This window comes from Etheostoma cragini, chromosome 11 (assembly GCF_013103735.1).
Source record: "Etheostoma cragini isolate CJK2018 chromosome 11, CSU_Ecrag_1.0, whole genome shotgun sequence".
Taxonomy (NCBI): Eukaryota; Metazoa; Chordata; class Actinopteri; order Perciformes; family Percidae; genus Etheostoma; species Etheostoma cragini.
The window spans coordinates 26,975,090-26,980,901 of NC_048417.1; the positions used below are offsets into that span (position 1 = coordinate 26,975,090).

At 40.5% G+C, this 5,812-nt stretch overlaps 1 protein-coding gene and 1 non-coding gene across 2 annotated transcripts in view; one reads left to right on the forward strand and one right to left on the reverse strand.

The window, feature by feature from the left end:
- The window catches only part of LOC117952416 (coiled-coil domain-containing protein 8 homolog), a 182,124-nt gene that overhangs the window by 122,760 nt on the left and 53,552 nt on the right, over positions 1–5,812 (reverse strand). The gene's annotated exons all lie outside the window — the stretch shown is intronic.
- On the forward strand, positions 5,638–5,710 carry trnav-aac. Its single transcript has one exon. It is a non-coding gene; the product is annotated as a tRNA-Val (tRNA).

Below are 5,812 nucleotides of genomic sequence, written 5' to 3' on the forward strand. Positions count from 1 at the left end.
TGAGTGAGCAGCAACGCCTTGTCAACACACAAGCACAGGAAACGGAAATGAGTCAGGTACGCTTACCGTCACAGCAACAATCCAGGTGTTGTGGTGTACATCCACTTAACTTTCTATTAATGTGCCTTGATCCGGCACTTTGAGAACATCCAACTTCCAAATTCCACTGAACAAGACTGAAATACCATTTAAAGGCTCAGGAACCCTTTGCAGGTGTTTCAGATTAATTTGCTGATTAGAGTGTGATACTTTGAGCCTACAATCCTGAACGTTTGCATAATATGCTGATTTTCGGAGATTTTGAATTTGTGGTTTTCATAAGCTGTACGCCATAATCGTCAAAATGATATCAAATAAAGGCTTGAAATATCTCACTTTGCATGTAATGAGTATATAATATATTAGTTTCACCTTTTAAGTTGAATTACTGAAATGAATGAACTTGTGCACCATATGCTAATTTTGTTAGGTTCACCTGAATATATTTTGTCATCTGAATGCATGCATGTCAAACTGTTTTCACAGACAATCAGCTTACTGCCGTCCAGGGAAAGGATTTCATGGTCATTGCCAGGAGAAGAATTCCGGAACTGATAAGTAAGTAGACTTCCTAAATTACATAGTATTTTTTCTTCTTCAGTAGATTTTAAGACATTCTTAACTGTATATACTGTATCTTGCTATGTTTTGTAGAAAGGGTATCCTGCAATGGGGGAGAGGAAGAAGAACATGCCAAGCTCCTTGGATACATAATGGGCTACCTGTCCATGCTGACCGGACAGAGATCCGTTGTTCTGACAAACATGACCAAGGAACATGTTGTATACGCTGAGACGTGGAGTCATGGCAGAAGGTTCCAAGTTTAGAATACTAAACTAAATACTTTTAAAAATAAAAAAAAAGAAAAGAACCAAAAACAAAAAAATCACAATGATCATAAAAAAATAAAAAGTTAAAAAAAGAAAGCTATACTGAGTATGAAAACTCTTGTTCATTACATTTGACTTCTTAATTGCAACGGCATAGGTTGTATTCATTGTTGCACAACCTACTGTATATCGTATGTTTGTTACCATGACAACACCATTGATCTGAAGCTTGATGCTGTCATGTAAATAGTTTCCAAATCAGCAATAAATATAACAATTTTTGATCAACTCATATCAATTGCATGCTTAAATAAAATACCGGTTAAAGACCCTAACATTTCAAGAGAACCCGACCCACTTCCGGGTTAAATTTGACCACTTCCGGTTTAGGCCCCGCCCAGTCCGAGTACGGATACAGATACAGATAATGCTGTACTCGCTCATCCCTAGTCGAGATGTCATCATCCAACTAACCCATACAGGTGTGAACATACTTCCTGTCCAGAGTGGTTCCGCACACTGCCTTTAGTAGCCACTAATGGGCTGCAAGACATTGTTCACAGAGAGGCAGATCTGTGGACCTGACTATTTGTGTCTGACGATGCCCATTATACACAACAAAGTAAAAGGTCATTTAGCCCATCAAACACTGATCTATAGGGAGATGGGTTTGGATCTTCAGTTTTAGCTCTGCTCATTAAGACACCATTCACATGAACTTTGGCTCTTTAAACTTGGTGAAGACTACAATGTTTGAATGCAGTTTTCCTTTGTAGTACCATATGGTTGTCAGCAGGTTCTGAAGTTAACTTTTTTCGCCATAAGCTACAAAGGCTTTTACCAGCCGAGGTTTTTCCTCAAAGGATGCATGAGTATGCTGTCATAAATCAGCCACAAACCTCGCCATTGTCCCCAACTGTCCCGTTTGGTGTGGAAAACGTCTTCTTTTACTTTTCTTTGACTGATCCTCACCTTTCTGTCCCTTGATTGTTTTATCCGGCTTCTTCGCCCCAATGATGTGCCCCCACCTTTTTTAGCTCAATTCTAGGAAATTACAGACTTGGTTAGAATATGTAAAGAACAACACTAAGTGGCAAAAAACAACAGGGTCACTCAATTCTCATTGGCCGGGCATTGCCATTAGTCTCCTGGTACACGCCCGGCTGCATCATATGAGGAGCCATCATTCATTTAGGCCACAGCCACACATACTGCTGAGTCCTTTGTTGAAGTATTCTCCAGGACAAGTAATATGTTCCAGAATGGGAATATATCAAGTATTTTAGTGACACCTGTGTTGCTTGTTAATAAAGATAATAATCTGGCCTACTGTGATCCTACAGTGCTTTTTGAAAATAATAATGCAAAATAAGGATGCCTTCAGGATGTTAAAACCTGGATGACCTGTAATTTTTTAATGTTAAACTCAGATAAAACTGAAGTTATTGCTCTGGGGCCCAAGCACCTCCGTGACGCATTATCCAAAGAGATAGTTAGTCTGGATGGCATCACCTTGGCCTCCAGCCCCACTGTGAGGGATCCTGGAGTTATCTTTGATCACAACATGTCGTTTAATTTCACATTAAGCAAATTTCAACAAACTAACTAATCCATGCATTTGTTACTTCTAAGATCTGTAATCTGTTGCAAAGCATTCTCATGAATGCAATTGGTATGACCTGTACCGTAAATATGTTGGCTGCCGAAAGCTAACCAACGGGTCACGTGGCAGTTGAGGTTGTGGCGGTCTTGACAGCAGCTGTTACAGTTAAGTATAAATTACAAAAGACCATCACAAGAGCAGTTACGTTTAGACACCAAAATGAGTAGGTAAGACTAGAAAAAAAAAGGTTGTAGTTTGGGTAGTCCACTTAAGTAGTACTCCCGGGACACAAACACATATTTACTGTTTAAAAGTCTTGTTATATCCTTAACTTCTTATCTTCAGTAGTTTTTATTCTGTTCCATCAGCCCCTCACTTCTCCCCGGCCCATGCAGATCTATGGAACTTTCTAGACATGCCACCTATACCCTGGATTCATCTTAAGGCTTTAATTTTTGAAAGAACTTTTAAAAAAACGTTTTTGTTCCCAGTCCATCACATCTGGCAAGGCTGAAAACCAACACTGAATGCCCACGACATCCCTCAGCTGGCACATCACTAAAAACCACCATCACTATCTAAGGGCATTATTACCACGTGGCTCAGGAACACTTTGGAAATCCATTGGGAGTTAACACAGTTCATTTCTACATCTACAAGTGCAAGGTAGAACTCTACCGTGCAAAGTGATAGCCATATATCAACAACATACAGGAACGCCACTCTTATCCGGGCTCATCTGCAATGGTCTAGCGCAAAAAGGAAAAGTGGGCTGTGGTCTGATGAGTCCTCATTTCAAATTGTTTTTGGAAATCATGGACGTCCTGTCCTCTGGGCCAAAGAGGTAAAGGACCATCCATATTGTTATCAATGCAAAGTTCACAAGCCAGCATCTGTGATTGTACTGGGGTGCGTTATAGCCCATGGCATGTGTAACTTGAAGTTGTATTTCTAAGAATAATACAAATAAATTTAAAAATGCTGCATAATTATGTAACTGTAACTGTTACATTGTAACTGCAGTCTCCCGTTACTCAAGTGTAGATGTGGATTCATTTAAATGTCAAGGATTATTCAGGTTAGAGACAGAAAGAGACAGGCAGACCTGTGTAAGTTGGAAGACAAATACATCTGAACCTGTAACATTTATTGATTCATTGGTTTATCTCATTTAACTTTGTGTTGTGTTTTCACTTCCATAATTTGTACATACTGGTCATATTGTAATATACCTACAAAATAACATAATGCCACTTATCCCAGCAACCTTTGCACTATTCTCCATAACTTAAAATATCATAATTGCAACGTACTCTGCATACTTTGCACTATTTCCTGTTGACTTATTTCTCCACAGAAAACAAAACAAAAATTGTGCATTGTCACTATGTCCCAGCATCTCAAGAATGGACACAGTGTAAACTACACTAAACTAGGCTGCTTATTACTGTGCTGGAAATGTATTTCTCCGTATATTCAGATACGCTGGCCCACTGGGCTGCCCAGTGACACAATGCCACGGACAAAAATACAAGCGTCTCGACCATTATTTGAAGGCTGTCCACAATATGGTGGTAAGCATTTGCACTTTTGTAAAAAACAACGCTCATTGTTTTGTCATTTCAGAGAGTAGGGTGGCCAGACCTATGAATTGAGTGGTCAATAGTCTTTTCTGTTATAATCTCACTGTCTCACCTAATGTTCTGTGTTCACAGAAGGCTGACATAAAATTTATCCTGGAAGAGTCTAATAAGAAAGACATTGCTTCGCAACTGTCTGCCATAACTGAAAAAAACCAACAACAAACAGGTCCAGCAAGCTAGCCCCCCACTGCAAAGGAGCAGGAAAAAGACTTTGCCCTGACATTTCAGTTAAACTCTGGTTTACAGAATACCTGATAGCAAGGTTTGAAATGTTACTTTAAGGGGGATAAACGCCAACTTCAGAAGGCTGTAAAACACATCAGGCGTTTTGTAAAATACATATGGGGGCAGGAAAACGCTCCCCCACCCCACCTCATGTTTTTAGCAAAGACAGGGAAGGTCATCAGGTAAATTTTGTTATTTAGATTTGGGTCTTAGGGTTTAGTAACTGCCTACATGAGTGTGACACTCATCCCTACGCTTTTTCTATTTTACAGGTGGCTCCATAAGCAAAAAAGGCAGAGCGGTTGCCTGGTAGACATCTTGAGATTCTTGGTGTTCTGAGGCAGGCCCTCGCACTGAACAAAACTCATCATATGAAGGCTCAGTCTACAACACGTCTTCCAGTTCCTCAATATATGACTGAATCTCCTCCTCAGGGCCGTCTGTCTCTAGAAAGGGTGCTGAAACAGGAGCTCTCAACCCTCCCAAAGCAGACCGGGACCCACCACCTGGCCAAGCTTTGATAAAGTGAGTTTGCCGGTGAACCCTCCACCACACTCGACTGGGAGGACAGCAGAGACAACCAGTCGGACAACAGCACATTAGGGATGCTTGAAAAAATAGTAGCTCAGTTCAGTTATCACTTGATTTGGTTAAGGATACTGATTGCATTTGGAATAAAATATTTTGCAATAATAGTATTTTAGAACACTTGTGAGGGTGTTTACTATCAGCAGTGATTTTCCTAGCTTTCTTCCTCATTCTGTCAGTGTATATTTGGGTCAGATGTTTTGGGTGTTTCCCCACTATTTTGCTAGCCATAGTCACATAACTTTGCATTGCAAAAGTACTTGTCCTACCTTATCCCCCTTTCTTGCATTTACAGAGTCTCTCCATGGAATCTGCAGAGCTTTGTTCACCTCCACAACCACTTCAGCCACAGGTGCTGGTCAGTGAAGACACACCACACAGGACGTCACAGGAGACAAATAACAGCAGCGGGTCGGAGGGAGATGCTCAAAACGTCGTAAGCGTCAAATGCACAGCATAACTTATCATCTCTCTGTATGGTGGTAGCCTTTGCCTAGCTCATATCATTTTACTTGCACGTAAACTGTCCTCTTCTTGAAAACCACTTGAAAAGATATGCTTTTCTCGCCTAAATTTTTACCCCCAAAAAGTGATGCAGTTTCCACTGCCCAGTGTCCAAAATTAACATGTCTAACCGCATTTTAAACATTTGCAGTATAAAATAAATGGTGCATTTCCGAATGAACATGCAGAAAGAATCATTTCATCGGGTTCCATAGTGTAGTGGTTATCACGTTCGCCTAACACGCGAAAGGTTCCCTGTTCGACACAGGGCGGATACAAATTTCTTTGTTTGTATTGACTTTGTACGGTCAAACTCTCAATAACCGTCACTGAAAAATCTCCCTGTCTTGAAATCGTGGCCAGGCCTACCGAAGTTTCCA